Source organism: Protopterus annectens, chromosome 6.part0 (assembly GCF_019279795.1).
Source record: "Protopterus annectens isolate FY-2018-M chromosome 6.part0, PAN1.0, whole genome shotgun sequence".
Classification (NCBI taxonomy): domain Eukaryota; kingdom Metazoa; phylum Chordata; order Ceratodontiformes; family Protopteridae; genus Protopterus; species Protopterus annectens.
This window is the reverse complement of record NC_056737.1, coordinates 1,787,988,394-1,788,005,478: the sequence shown is the minus strand read 5'-3', so window position 1 is coordinate 1,788,005,478 and position 17,085 is coordinate 1,787,988,394.

Genomic DNA, 17,085 nt, shown 5'->3' with positions numbered 1-17,085 from the left:
AATAAAGTAAAAAGCATTCCCTTCAGATAATCAAAGTTTTAAAACTTCGAATTTCATATGGCGGAGACCATATGATCAAAGTTTTAAAACTTTGAATATTCTGAAGGGAGATCTCCACACTGCATGGAATGGGACATTTTACCTTTTCCCTTGCTGTAGTGTGCTCTCCGAGTTGATATATTTAAATAGCATGGGGTGTGGGGGTGCAGGGGGGCTTACCCTCTGAAAAAATGTCCAGGAAAATTCTTTTGTTTTGTTTTTCTTTTTCTTTCAGGTGTTCAAAGTTTTGAAACTTTGATCATATTGTCTCGGCCATATGAAATCTGAAGTTTTAAAACTTCAATCATCTGAAGTAGATTTGTATATATATATATATATATATATATATATATATATATATATATATATATATATATATATATATATATATAGTGTTAAGTCTATGATAGCATTTCAGATTTGTTTGACTATTAGGAACAAAGGAAAAGCCTGTTTTTAATAGTCAATTCAAAATTCACGAAAATTATACAGTTGGAGTCAATTACCTTAGAATACACTAGCATTTCATCTATTTTTTCTATTTTTTCTGCTAACCTCTGGTTTACTGAAAATACACCTGGCTGTTTTTATTGGAATACATCTATTTAGCCTGTTCTCTCCTCTTGGCCTGGTATGCTTTGTTGCTGCAACTGTTTCCATTGTGCCTCACTTGAAAGCCCCCAAAGTGATTGCTCAGGAAAAACACACCAACACACCAAAGGTTTTAAAAACCCTGGATGCCATATTTCCTCTACTTTTAAAGCTGAAAGCCCTCCAGGTATAGCATCTCTAGTAAGTGATAGTATTATTTTTCTTTTTCTCAGTGTTGTCCTCCAAACTGTAAACACACTGTCCCCACATAGAGTATTACAGTAATTTTTCTCTAAGGTAGCTTTCCAGGTATTTTTTTTTTTATTTTTGCTGGTGTAGTTTATATTTGGATTTTAGAAGCTTATGTTTTTGTTTTTGCTTGCTCCCAGTTTCACTACACCTGATTCAGAGTTCCTATAAATGATAGTGCTGAGGTAGAAATACTCTGTTTCTTTTTTAAGTGCTGAATGATATGTATGGTAAACTGGTGAAACCACTACATTGTTGCAATATTGTCTGGTAATAGTGTGTTCCACCTAGTTACACTGACTGCTGCTACTGAATACCCTGTTTCTGTAAGTTAAACACACATTGTAAAGTGCTGAATGATATTTATGGTAAATCTGTGAAACTGCTACATTGTTGCAATATTGTCTGGTAATAGTATATTCCAACTAGTTACACTGCTGCTACTGTATATTCTGTTTCTGTAAGTTAAACAGTCATTGTGAAGTGCAGAGTGATATTTATGGTAAACTGGTGAAACTGCTACATAGTTGCAATATTGTCTGGTAACAGGATATTCTAACTAGTTATACTGACTGCTGCTGAATAAGACTGGTTGCAGAGTCTGAATGTATTTCTTTTGATGACTTCTAATAGGTTGTGTTCACTTGCTCTGCTTTCTGTACAATATTTATGATGGCTGTGCTTATTTTGATGTCCTTATTTTATTGCTTTTAGTCTTATATTCTCTCCTTTTGTCTTCTTTGTAACTTTTAGAAACACTGAGCACCTGATTGCTTTGGGTCTCCCCCCCCACACACACACACACTTGTGTGAGCAAGGAATCCTCTCACTCCAGCTAAAAGCAAAGTAAACTCTAACCAGCAATCATCCAAAAATAGACTGCAGCCCCAGGTTTAACTCCAGGAATCTTGTTTTTGACACTTGTGTAGTGTAGGTGCCAGCTTTTGTCACTACTTTTATGCCTTGTTAAAATCTGTTACAATCAGCTAGAGTGCATACCCCAGGGGCAACAGCTGCAAATCTTCTTCCTCCTAGCCCACTCCCACTCCTTTCATCCGTTTCACTGTTGATAATTTGTTTTATGTGAAGGTATTGATTGTTTTTTACAGTTGCTTTGAGTGCAGGCCCACTCCCACCCCCATTCCCGCCCACCCCCATATAATTTCCTTTATACCTAACCACCTGTTTCCTCCTACCCAAACACTCCTCCCCTTCCTGTTCCTCATAAACACTCTAGCCTACTTCCTGCCTCCAACATAGAATCCCTACCTCCTCCACTACCTTTCTATACACACCACCCTATAAGCATTAGCTATTGCCTATAATTAATAATTTAACTGCAGTAAATATGCATATCTGGATGTGCAGTAAATATGCATATCTAAATGCAGTACAGATAAATTGACAATATATAATTCCCACTCACCTTATCCATAGTCAAGAACATCATTACAGATAAAGTAGCAAGTACCCCCCCATATTTACTAACTCACTATCTCTGCTACCCTCTCTTAACTAGAGGATACCAATTACCTGACCAATACTTCCTGGTCATGCTGCAGCTCCCTAACACATAAAGTGATAGCTTTTGCACTGGCCATACACTCCATCACTTTTCTGTAGTTGTATACCAGCATTACCTGATGTTTATATATCTCCTAAGTCCCTAACATTACTTTAACTTGTAGCTACAGACAACTCCCATTAGCAAGACTTACACTCTCATTCACCTATCACTTCAAATCTCTTAGCCCTCTTAACAACAAACTCCCACATACACCTAATACTGCACCTTTAATACAACACTAATCTCACTCATTCATAGATAGTACCCTTGCATGTAACACATTATTTCTGAAACTAGATAACATGGGTTACACATATCAAACCCAACTATTAAAAACATCATTCTACCCTTTAATAATCTTCACCCTACTGTTACTTTCCATCCTGTCTTCCTACCACACTCAGGTTCATAACCACACCCCATCCGCTTGGCAAACTTACTCCACAGCCAACACCACCAAACTAAAAAACTTCCCTATATCGCCATGTGACCTTACCTCCCCCCTACCCTTCTCTTACTCATGCATTAAAATGAAAATCAAAACTAACCCCCTCTCTTCTCAAAGACAAAGTAAAATAATTCACAAGTTGACCAAACTATATCTACACCTACTCCATAAACTTACTTGCAGTGGTGATATACATCCCAATCCAGGACCCAAAACATCAACTAGCCTAAACTTAAATCAGTTAAATCTCCTACACCACAGATCTACCTCAGCTCTCCTCTTCTTAAACATTAATGTAAGATGTATACTTAACAAAATTCATGACCCTCATGCCCTACTAGCTCTATACAAACAGATATCACTGTGTTAACTGAAACATGGCTCAAACCACAACATTACAATTATGAGATTACTGCCCTGAGTTACAACATTATCTGAAGAGACAGATCAGAGAAAAAGGGCAGAGGTGTTGCAATATTATTCCAAAATCATCATACCTTAGAACTAGATTACAGTACCCATTAATTCAAAGATGTAGAACTAATCCTTGCCAAATGGAAAATAAGTTCCAACAAACATATAATGGAACTTGGCTATATACCACCAGGCAATAACAACACTGTAATGGAAAGCCTGCTTAACTGGACCTCCAACTCCCTTCCACATGAAACCATACTATTAGGAGACTTCAATATTTACTGGCTTCACTGCTCCAGCCATAACCCCTCTGCCTTCATAAACCTCCACAGGTTTACCCAAACTATAACCACCCCTACTCAAATTGACAAAACTTCCAAACACCAGTCCATCTTAGACTAGATCCTGGTATCTGATTCTGCTCTTGCACAGCAATCTGGTTGTATTCCAGATACTCTAAGTGCAAGGGAGCCTGCAGGATCTTTTTCAGGGGGGTGCAAACCCAGAGCCCCGCTCAGGCAGCCCCACCCCCTCCACCCTCACAACCCCTCCTGCCCACGCAGTCATTCTAGTGTCCCATTACTTGGATATTTCTCCCCATTTGGGCGGCACAGTGGTGCAGCGGTTAACGTTGTCGCCTCACAGCAAGAGGTTCTACGGTTCGATTCTCGGCTGGGGTGCCTTCTGTGTGGAGTTTGCATGTTCTCCCTGTGTTCGCGTGGGTTTCCTCCGGGTACTCCGGTTTCCTCCCACATTCCAAAGACATGCATCTGGAGCATTTCTCCCTGGGCCTCCACTGAAAACAGGCTCTGTGGAACCTAATCGGACTTTCCCGGTCAACAAATGTTAAATAAAAAAATTTTAAAAAGTAAAAAAATTGTCATAGACACTGTTCAAATCTCTCAGTGTGTATACTGTTTTATGCTTTACTTCTACAATGATTACAGATATTTGGATTTCATTTACAACTTTTATTTCAAATTTTATAGCGCAAACACTGATAGACATTTACTAAACCTAAACAAAGCAATGGTCTTATAATGAAAATAGACTTAGCATTAAAACTTCTCTACCCTTGAAACCCACATTCACTGAAACAGCATTGAAATCCACATTCAAAGAAACTGCATCTGGCCATTGGCAGGGTAGTTTTACCTTTGGGCTGTTTTCAAATCATAGGCTCCTTGCACACATTTTTATAACCATGCAAAAGTTCTTTGATTCAGCTTCCTGACTGTATTAATTATACTATATAATAATTGAATTATATCCCTTGCATAATACAGCACCACTTGTTAGAGTGTGTTTTAAATTTATAGTTTTGAACATTTTTCCTTTAAGCAATGAAACAAATCATATGAACCAATAATAACAACCTGCCCAATTCAGAACCTTTCAACCATAATGGGCCACTCAAATTTCTGTCATACAATCCATCAATATCAATCAATACACAGAATCTCTGCAGAAGTAAAAGTCATCTGAATAATTCCACATTAGTGAGATCTGAAACCAATGAAGAGGTTGTTGCTAGAAAATAACCTTATATGTCAGTGTTTCATTTACACATTCAGTGCCTGTTGCCCTTGAAGAATAAATTGCCTATGTTACATTAAAAGAAATGTAAGTTGGTATATTGCAACAGGGAATTGGTGGCAAGCTGAAAAACAGGTTCATAGTTATTGGGTGTCTCGTCCAAAGGAGGGCATACTAAGGACTGCAGTACCATATACCCCCTTAAAATACAAATGTACATGCTGTACCTTTGCATCAAGATGTAAATATGCTACCTGCTGTGCTAAACACTGCTTTAAATTTCTATACCACAATAATGATACAATTTGCTAAACAACACAGTTGCACATTTTAAGCAGACTTAGCATGAGCAGCAGTAACCTTTGCTTCCTTGAAGCTGACAATTCCTTACAAATGCACTTGAAAATAAATTCCACCTGCTAGATCTTACTAGGGCATCTCTCTCTCTCTTCTCTCTCTGTCTGACTCTGTCTGTTTCACTCTCTCTCTCACACACATACACACACACACACACACACACACACACACACACACACACACACACACACACCAAACTAGGGACACATTTAGAAAGTTGCAGAATAACAGGATTTGTGTTAGAATGAGTTTCAGACTTGACATCCTACAGAAAATATAAATGCTTGTTATTCATTTAATAACATTAATCCTTAGCTCATCCCAGTGATTTGTCAAAAACTGAATTTTTATGAGGAACAGACCAAAAATATAATGCAAAAATGTGGACATTCTGTGAAAATAAGTTGAGTCACACATTCATCCCCCTACCTCCTTAGAAAATGGCTAGAACATATTTTGCATTAGTATGCATTTTCTGAAAGATATGAAGTTTAAAGCTTAAATGTCTGACATTATTTTCTGAGTTCAGTCGTCAATGATTTGCCAGAAAAACACAATTTTATGAGAAAGAAATCGAAAATATGAGGCAAAAATCTGGATAATTGCATGGTATGAACCACCCCCCCCCCCACACACACACACACACATTCGCACTCCTACCTCTCTCTTTCTCTGTCACTGCTGTCAGTAACATTCTGACAGGGCTCTTACACCCAAAATCACCAAACAATGTCTCTGTTATCAGGACAAACTCTACATTAACATTTTCCTTAGACAACCTACACATGTACAGAAACTAAAGACATCCTGTATTTTTAAGCAATGGCTTATGCTGCATGAATGCTTCTGGCATCAAGAAAAACTTCCACATTAGCATTTTATTGGATATCAAATGCTACTCTCTCCTCAAAAAAGTAAGTAAAACTAAAACGCATTACATTTTTTTCCCAAGACTAACCTTGTATCTCTAATGAGTATATCTTTCTTTTGAGGAAAAAGCTTTATCAAATCACACACACACACATACACACACACACACACACACACACACACACACACACACACACACACACACACACCTCTCAGCTTGCACTTGTTAAACGGACCTCTCAGCCTGCGAATTTTTAAAAGTAGAAGTAAATTAATCTCCTGGCTAGCCGATTCCAGGGGGGTGCAAGTGCACCCCCTTGCACCTGCCTGCGGGCGCCCTTGCCTAAGTGACCATCATCCAACCTACCTAATTAGGAACAGATCCCAAACCATCAACCAATCTATCCTCAGAGTAGTTAGAAATAAAAAAACTTTTATTGCTACTGATCTCATCAATAACCTAAAAAGTTGTAACTGGACCCGCATAAAACATCTGCCTCTAGACGATGCCATCAAGTACTTTAACACAACCTTCATAAAAAATCTTAAACTGTCATGCACCCCCTAGAACCATTAGAATAAAAACTAACTATGCCCCTTGGCTAAGAAAAGATACTAAAACTATAATGAAAGCAAGGGACAAGGCCTGGATTTAATATCAGAAAAACAAAACCACTACTTTGAGACAAAACAATGTAGAGCTCCATAACAAAGACAAAAAAAATCAAACTAGACAACTCAAGCTACTATACAAGCATGCAAGAAAAATATGCTCACAACCCACAAAAATTCTGGATTACAATAAATGGTATACTGCGTTCAGGAAAGTCCACGACTCCAGCCCCTGTGCTTCCAAATAACCATGAAAACATTCCTACTTAGTTTAACAAATTATTTGCCAAAACAGTCCAGATCCTTGCCAATGTCCAAAATAGTACTAGCAGCCCCACACCAATAACTACCCCAACCCATCCCAATATACAAAACAATAGCCCCAGTTTTCACCTCCACTCTGTATCCACCAAATCAATATCTAAACTCTTTGGTAAACTTAAACCAACCACTCCAGCAGCTGATAAGCTGCCAGCTGATTTCCTTCGGATCTCAACTGAAGCTATAACCTATCCTGTCTCTATTCTCATAAACAGATCTCTTTCAGAATGGAAAGTCCCCACCTCATGGAAAACATCATATATAATTCCACTGCACAAAGGAGGCAACTCCTTAGAGCTTACCAACTATCACCCAATAGCAATCCTATCACCTTTATCCAAAATAATAGAAAGAGTTGTTCATACTCAACTAATACAGTACCTCCAGAATTACAAACTAATCTCCATATCTCAGCATGGTTTTAGACCTTCCCACAGCACCACCACAGCACTACTATCATTCACCAACATAGTTAACCACCACAGAAACAAGGGTCTATTTGTTTCTTCTATATTCTTAGACCTATCAAAAGCCTTTGACATGGTAAACCACAGTCTGTTTCTTGATACCCTATCCACCCTAAATATAAGTCCCTCCTCTATATCATGTTTCAACAGTTACTTATCTGCCCGTCAGCGAGCAGTCCTATGGCAGGACCAATTGTCCCCACTGTTACCAGTAACCATAGGAGTCCCTCTAGGATCCATCCTTGGCCCATTGCTGTTCTCTCTATTTACAAATCAGATCTCTTCATCCTCTCCCACTGCCTCAATAGTACAATCTGCAGATGAAACCATCCTCATATGTGCTGCCTGTAACCTTAGTGAACTGCAAACCCTTACCCAAAATAACTTCACCCTAGCCAAAACTTGGTTCACTAACATCAAACGTCTTCTTAATCCCAAAAAAATAAACTAATTATTTTCAGCCCTTGCAGAGCTCCTCCCCTAAATAATAATTTCACCATCAGCTCCAAAGAAAACATTCATATCAGTCCAACCACACACATTAAACTGCTAGGAGTAGAAATAGATAATAACCTGAGATTTGACATCCATATAGCACAAACCATTACGAAAGTTAATAAAAAACCTGGTCTCCTCTACAGGAACAAAGAGTTTATGACAAAATGCACCAAAGTAATCATTGCAAGGACTCATCTTCTATCCACCCTCCTCTGTGCCTCTCCCATCTTGACCAATCTCCGCCAGACTGATCTAAATAAAATGGAATCTTGCTACAATAAGATTGCCAAGTTTGCTACTGAAGCCTCATATAGGTTCCACCACCGTCTATCCCTTAAGCAACTCAACTGACTTGAGTTGCCTCATATACTTCTACTTAATCAACTCTCTATATAGCACACAAACTCCACTACCTTACTGAGATAACCCCAGCACTTCAGCACCTAATGTAGTCCCACATTCCCTCTAGAGCCATACGATCTAGTAACCAGAACCTCATAACTGTCATCAAACATAAAAACAAAGCTGGTAAGTCCCACTTTGCCAACACCATTGCCAAAACCTGGAACACACTACCAAGTCAAATAACTTCTACCACCTCCTATAGTCAATTCAAAAAACGCCTGAAAACCAAGTAACTGGCTATGCTCATGCCACTCACCAGGCTAATCCATACCAAGAACATTTGTCAGGGAACAGCTATGTATAAACAATTTATCCCCTGAAAGCTTCCAAACCCGTATACATTTATCTTACAAAACTTACAACTGCAAAAGAAAAAAAAATGTACCTCTGATTGTCTACTGTAAGAAATGTTAATCACTAGCATGATGTCCTGTTGTGTGCATATATGCTATCTGTATGTTTGTTAATCACTAATATGTTGTCCTGATGTGTATATATGCCATATGCATGTATGTTCTACTTCTTTTTACTCTCATGTAATGTATTGTAATGTGGATCGTTTCTCCCCGGGCTTCCACTGAAAATGGACCTGTGTTCAGTCGGACTTTCCTGGTAAACAAATGTAAAATAAATAAAAGTTATTTTTTTCTGTTCTGTTCCCAGTTGTAACCCAGTTATTGGTTCTTGGAGTATTCTTGAAGTATTCGACAACTGGGTATCTGATGGTATCTGAGATTTATTATTTTGCTCTTTGTCTCTGTCTTCTGCAAACTGATTAGTTTGATTAGGATTTTCTAAACATTTTCTAAACTGATTGTTATTTCTCAATGGATATGCTGCATTGTGCTCAAAGACATGTCTGTCCCTCTCCAATTTCTTAATGTTTCTATTTTTAATTGTAATACCTAGTCTGCTGCAGAGGTTAAAACTCTATTTTATTTTTATTTAAAATTTGTTAATCAGGATAAAGCATTGATCCCATTGGACATACTTCAGTCTCAGCTCAGGGTAAACACAATAGATACATTACATTATATACAGTGCATATGACAAAATACAATATATATATATATATGTGTGTGTGTGTGTGCGCGTGTGTGTGTGTGTATATATAGATGCAACATAAATATCACAGTTGGCGTGAGGGTATAAAAGCAAAGGATAAATAAGATTATGCATAGAGTGACTGACAAAACAATATATGCATGTATTTTATACATTATATAATGAGTCACTGACAAAACACAATATATACATGCATTATATACAGAGTGGAGATTAGAGCTGGCATGCTGAAAAAAATCATAATCAAAATTAGAGTCAGAGCAAGGTATGCAGAGGGAAGAATGGCATGAAGAAGTTATTTTATATGACCAGAGATAGCAATTACATTTTTCTAGATTCTTCAAATGTGCTTTCATTTCTGATAGGAGGATGAGATAAGAGTAATGATCTTTAAGAAAAGAAGTGAGAACCCTCACAGTTTTGAAACAAGGACTGAGAAAGCGTGGTCTGTGCAGTGATGTTGAGTTTGTGGGGTTAGTAGGAAAGGACATGAGTGTTTAAGATGTCTACGTTTGTATCTTGGAGCATCTCTGAATAGTCTGTAAGGTAGTGGAAGGAAGGAAGGTGGCAATCTTGATAAGTTTAAATAGTTGATAGGCAAGTAGAAAGTCAGCACATTGTTTCACAGGTAGCCAGTTAGATTTTTGCAATGGTTCTGCAGTGGTCTTCATTTCATGGGGACAAAGTAATGAATCTGCAAATGGCATTTGAGAGGGACGGAATGGCAGATGTATTTCTTTTAGAGGTTGCTGAAATAAGAGATAAACAATATTACAGTTGAGCTAGTAAGATACATTTTCCTATGGTATTTCTACAAAGTCTGGATAGAAAAGGGGATATCCTATAAAGTGAGAATAGGAAAGAGTTGATTTTTTTATGTCTGTAGTCCAGGTGGAATTTGAAATTTATGGAGGGTCCAACCAAATGGCTAGATATTTGAATGAAGTGACATTTTCAATAGTGTTGACAATTGACTATTTTTAGAAGTTTGGAGATAGAAGTGAATTTTGCCTAGTTGTTTTTGTTTTAGAAGAGTTAATCAGTGATTGTTTATCATTGTCCCCATTGAATATGGGTATGAAAATCAGTCTGAAGGTCAAGTTCAAGAGGGGGGATTTAGTAGTTTGAGTGGAATAAGACCATGCAATTAGCATAAAGCAGAAGGAGAAGGAGAAGGAGAAATAGAAGAAGAATCTGGGTAAGTCAGAAAGAAGTCTATTATTGTAGGCAGAAAATAGTATAGGAGTTAGTAATAGATCCTTGGGGGCAACTTCCTGTAAAGGGATTGATGTAGAGATTTATGAACTGAAATTTGTTGAGAAGTAGTGGTTAAGACAGGTAATTTGTGATCTATATCAGAGTGCCATCCCTAATGCCTATTTTAGTGTGAAATGGTCTAGGAGAACTGAGTGATCTACAAGATCAAAGGCTCTGGTGAAGTCAATAACAATGGCTACAGTAATTAGGCCTTTACCCATTCTCAGAAGAATGCTGCTGCTGAGTGGCCAGATAGCTGTGGATGACCGACACAAAGCCATGCTGCTTATGCGAGAGATGGTGTCATTGATTGATGTACTGAGTGAATTCCAAGTACAGTATTTTTTTGGAATCTTTCCTAAGGTAGAAAGAACAGAACTGGGTTGAAAGTCTAATGGATTGAAAGGACTGAGAATCTTAGTGAGAGATTTTACAATGGCATTTTCCCAGATATAATATTAAGTGTAATATACAGTCTGTAAATATGTTTCAGTGGGGTTATGATGTTTTCTCTGCAGTGATAAATACACCATAGATGAAGGTTGTCTGTACACGGGGGGGGGGGGGGAGGTAAAGTTTAATCTGTTCAAGCATAGGGTGAATGACTTTGGATGTGGAAATTCTGAGCAGACTGAAGGGATATATGGAGGGGTGATGGAAATGACAGATACAGTTTAAAACTAGCCAGATAAAAGGCTGGGAAATTTGCTGAAATGAGAAAAGAAATCAGAAGCAGAAAGTTGAGAGGATGTGGAATTCATGCAGGTGATTCTCTTCCAGCCTGTAAAATGGTTGACCTCATTGCATACGTTTTTGGGTGATTTTATTAGTGAGGTTTTGTGTAATTTCAACAGATGACATTCATGACAGGGTATAGCTTGCTTGGCAAGGTTGCATATCATGGTGTAGTACTGTCTGTTTATAATAGTCGAAAGTGCTTTCCAAGAATGCCATGCCTTGCATGTGAGTTGTAGCAGAGAATTAAACACGTAGGTTAACCAGTTGTTAATTTTAGGTTTGTGTAGTCTTTGGATTACTGGGAATCGGGCGTTTTTCAGGTCAGTCAGTATAGATCTGAGTAGGTCTGCAGCAATGTTAGGGTCATATGAATGCAGAACTTGTGACCAATCTATTAAGCAGAGGATGGATTCAAGTTTGTTAGTGTTATTCTGTGATTTATTATAGAAAGATATGAACTTTGGGGGTACATTTACATATGGGTATTCAAAATGAAACTTAATTGGGCAATGGTTCTCTAAAGATGATGTATGGAAGGTGATATTTGAGATAAGAGAAGATTTGTTAGTTGATCTGAGATCTAGGGGATGGTGAGATGCATTGAGTTTGGATCTAGTAGGTTGAAATATGAGCTACTGAAAGCATGAAAAGGCAAAATAGCAAAATGACATATAAGCAAATTCTTTCCCTGGGAATGAACTCACTTGGCCGCTTCCATTACTTTGCTGCTTTCGTGACTGTAGTGCGATCTCAGAGTTGGTATATTTAAGTAGGGGGGGGGTGAAGCCCCCGACTTTATGTAATGTTTTAAATAAACATTTTTTTTCTTTTTAAAAAACAACATAAGTAAACTTCTAAGTTAGTATTCCTGTATTAGAGATTGGAATATCTCTTTGCTATTATTTCATGTTTAACAGATTATTTTGGTGGTCACATTGGGCTATAAATACATGCAACAAATTTAAATAAACTGCAAAAAATAATGCCAGAGGTTGAACTTCTGTTATACTTTAATATTGTCTTGATAACGTTTTTTTGTTAACTATTAATCACTTATAAGTCACTGCGGTGGTGGTGCTGCGGTAGTGTTGTCACCTCAAAGTTAGACGTTGCCCATTCGATTCTCAGTTAGAGTGTTTTCTGTGTGGCGACATGCGTGAACGGGCATTCCTTCGTTGAAGGTTGTGCATTAGGCCCGGCAAGCCAGCGCGTAAAACTCTACTGCCAATCATTAGCGGACCGGAGTTCCGCTGTGGTGACCCCTAACCGGGAAAAGCCAAAAGACACAAAAATTAATCACTTATAAGAAAAAAGAAAAAATGCACATAAGAAAACCGAAGAAATGCACCTTGATATATGATTAAATTGTAGGTGCCATGTCAATTCTTGGGTTTACAAGGTGAGTAACTTTCCAATTTCATTTTTGTTTTTGTTGTTAACTGCAGTCTCCTCAAGTTTGTATTATTTTGACATTTTCTGCTTAGAAACTGTTTTGAGCACAGGTTGGCTTGCAAAATGTAAAACTCTGTGAAAAGAAATCAAAACACATGAGGGAGCCACTTTTGTTATACTGATTAAGTAATCCCTACCATCTTTATCTAACGATCTAAATCCCTACCATTACCAACATCTTTATTTGCAGTTCAAATGCATCAATAAGTAATACTAAACAGTTTTGGAAGTAAAAAAAAAGGAAAACAAAGGGATTATTATATTTTTTACTCTTTGAAAGCAATTTTATTCTAAAGTTGTTGCGTCTTTAAGGGAATATTTAAACTTACTTTTATAAAAACTTAAAGAAAAAACTTTAACGAAATTCAGTAGAAGTAAACTGGTGATGTTTCATACATTCAAATGCCTGAATATTTAAAGTGAGACTATAATATTCTCTAACCAATAGTTTATACTGCTGACTAATTTTCATATATGGATATTCAAATACCAAAATCTTTTTAATTTGCTGTGAAAAGAAAAGAGGAAATAGTGAAATCAGGCCACAATAAAACCTGCCCATCAGTTTGTGCTCCAGGCAATGTCTCAGCGATGGAAAGCTGTAGTTGTTTATCTTCCTTGTTCTTCTTTTGGCTTTTCCCGGTTAGGGGTTGCCACAGCAGAACTCTGGTCCGCTAATGATTGGCAGTAGATTTTTATGGGTGCTGAGGTGCCAGCTCGACGCCCAACCTTTAACAAAGGCACGGCCATTCTACACATGTCTTTCGAACACCACTCGACCTTGGGGAGGACATTCAGACTCCATACAGAAGGCGCTCCAGCTGAGAATCGAATGGTAGGACCTCTTGCTGTGAGGGAACAATGCTACCATTGCACCACTGAGGCTTGTTGTTGATTCTCTTCCTAAATGAGGTTAAAGATAAAGCTAGTCTATAGGACTGACAATGAATTAATAAAATTAGAAAGCTAAATTTTAAGCAATAATATAAAAAGTTATCCAGGAATACATGTGAAATAGTAATTTTAGTAAGTTTCTAATATAATTGTTTTTGAAATTACTTCAAGATGAATATGCAGTTATTTTATATTTTAGTTTCAAGATATTAGATTTGGTAGATTAAATGTGGCAGCGCTATGGTAATATATTGTCCTTTCAGTTCTCAATACTGAATTTTGCAAATGAGCACATGTTCAAAATGAATGATAAAATTAAATTCAGAGGTCATCCTGGAATTATATACATTTAAGTCATAGTTGCTGCATCATTTTAAGAAATCTACAAGAATTAATGGGGAGGGGTCACATGCATTTAGGACAATATAGCACAATATAATTGTATATTTTTATTAAATACGGGGGTTGAATATTCCTCTTTTTTCTGATCTTAGAAAATATTGCCTACTAATGTGTCATTATATTATTTTATTCATATTTTGAAAATTGATTTGTATTAAAATGTAGCATTTGTGTAGTATCACTAAATTACGAAAAGGTATTTGGTTGTAGTTACTATATACATATATATATATATATATATATATATATATATATATATATATATATATGTCTGCTTCTAAATCTTGAAAGCTCATAATCTTGAAATTCAAAATACTAAAAACTCAAAATACTGAATTTCATAATATAAAAAAAAAACTACAGGATACTAACACTTACTATACTCCACCAGAAGTACATAGAGAAACAAATAAAAGACAAAGCATATTAGTTTACTCCAACAATTAACAGGGAGACAAGCCCCCCTGCACTCCCCCATATGGGTTGTTCCCCCGACACTCCCTGCTACTTAAATATTCATCTCCGAGATCAAACTTTACTACACTACGATGAGTTATGTTGTTGTATAGCAAATTAAAAGGAAACATGAGTAAGGTTGCAACAGGCAGTCATGAAGCATGTAATGGTATGTTTACCATTTTCTTCTGTGGAGTGCGATCTCGGAGTTGATATATTTAAGGAGAAGGGGGTGTAGGATGCACAGCCCCCCACATGGAGGGGTGCAGCGGGGCTTGCCTCCTGCTTATAGTTGGAGAGGAGTAATATGTTTTGTTATACAGTTGTGCTGGAATATTGTAAGTGTTGGTGTACTTTGTTTTTTCAATATTATGAAATTCAGTATTTTGAGTTTTCAGTATTTTGAATTTTCAAGATTTTGGACTCAGTATTTTGAATTTCAAGATTATGAGCTTTCAAGATTAAGAATTGGACCCATGTATGTGTGTATGTATATATATATATATATATATATATATATATATATATATATATATATACATGGGTCTACTTCACATAACCGAATGCTCAAATGTTCGAAATTCGTATGGCCGAGACCATATGATTGAACATTTGAATGTTCGAAAATGTGAACTAGACACATAAAAATAATAAAAAAAACCACACATTAAACTGTGTATAGCACCCACCATGCACCCCCTTCTTAAATATACCAACTCCGAGATCGCACTACAGCAAGAACAAGGGAAATCTCCCTGTCCAGTGTGGTTTCCCATTCAGAATGTCGGTATTTCAAAATTTGAACATATGGTCTGTGATCATATGGGTTTCGAAGTTTTGAATTTCGGCATTCTGAAGGGGACCCATATATATATATATATATATATATATATATATATATGTATATTATGATAAATGCTCATGTTTGTTAAGCAGATGATGACTAGATTTTTTTTTTTTTTCCTGTGAATAGGAAGTGTGTGGATCAATTTTTTATTATATATTTTTAATATTTACAAAAAAAAAATAAATATATGCTCTGAATATTAATGCATTAAGTGAATAGTATATTTATATTGTATGGAGATAAGATATTATGAGTGAGCTTTTGTTTATAGATATATGCCAGTTAAATGATGATGTAGTATTTATAGTAATACCTACACTGCAGTTTTAGAGCAAAATCTCAAGAGTCAGAATACAATTTAGATGGCTGTATCAGGTATTTTAGCTTCACCCTTTTACAGTTATTGTCCCTTGGATATCTTGGGAATTGACTTCCATTTACATTGTGGCCGTCCTTATGAGTCAATTCATCCCAACCCTTATTTATGCAGAATTATTTTGATAACCCAACAAGAGGAGCTATCAGCCCAGTAGCTGGTAGCCTTGGTAGAATGAATGGAGAGGGACAGAGAACAGCTATGGATGCTTGTTGAGGACTAATTATTGTTGACTGCTTATGAATTTTCCAATCTACTATGTGCTGATGTGATTGTTAGGCTGTGCCTGAAATGAGGCATGGTTTGGGGTGCATCCCCACCCAGTCTCCAGGATGGGAACACCTATCAGATCCATCTGAATGCCTAGTCTCACTACCATTTTGAGCCTCAGTCAATAGCAGAGTTATAAAATGATAACTCTGTGATCAGAATGTCATTCTCAGTCTTCCCTTCTAGGAAAGCAAGCGGATGTGGCCTCTCCACCCTTTCCACCCCCAGTCATCCACCCACAGTCATTGTCATCAGGAGCTTGATCTGCTAATCAGACTAAGTTACTTTAGTTGCAGTCAGGTATTTATCTCTATATTATTGGAGCTGGTTCAAGATTCACAATTTTTGGAGGAAACCTGAGAAGATGGTAGAGACACTGCTTAAGAGCATCCGCATCACTGGAGATAACAGGTCTGAGCCTAGACATAACAGACAAAGAAGTTTCCAGACATTCTGCGCTCACGATTAGTGGTTTTGAAGTGTGGGAGGGAGGATAACAGAGGTGTAAATAAAAGGCCTAATTTAGGCAATGTGATTTTGTTTTTTTGTTGTTGTTGTTGTCTTGGTATTCTGGAAGTGGTTTTCAATCAAAAATATGGAAAATGTTTTCAAAAATCAAAAGAAAAGTTGGGCAAATAATGTTTCTTTAAGAACCAAAGTTCAAGTCAGCAGATATCACCAGACGGCATACTAAAGAACTTTTGTAATTGAAATGAACTATAACAACTGTGGACAGAAAGGAGGATGTAGTAATTATTTCCAAGACAGGGTTAGGAGAAGTAGCAAAGTCATTTAAAGAGAATAAAGAAGGTAGTTATGTAGGCTGGACACAATCGAAATACATGAAATGGGGGGGTTAGGAATAGTCTGTTCCTAAAAATGTAATTCAGAATTTTTTCAAATGAGTGCATAAGGATGGCTTTACAGACACAGAAAATTAGACATCAACAA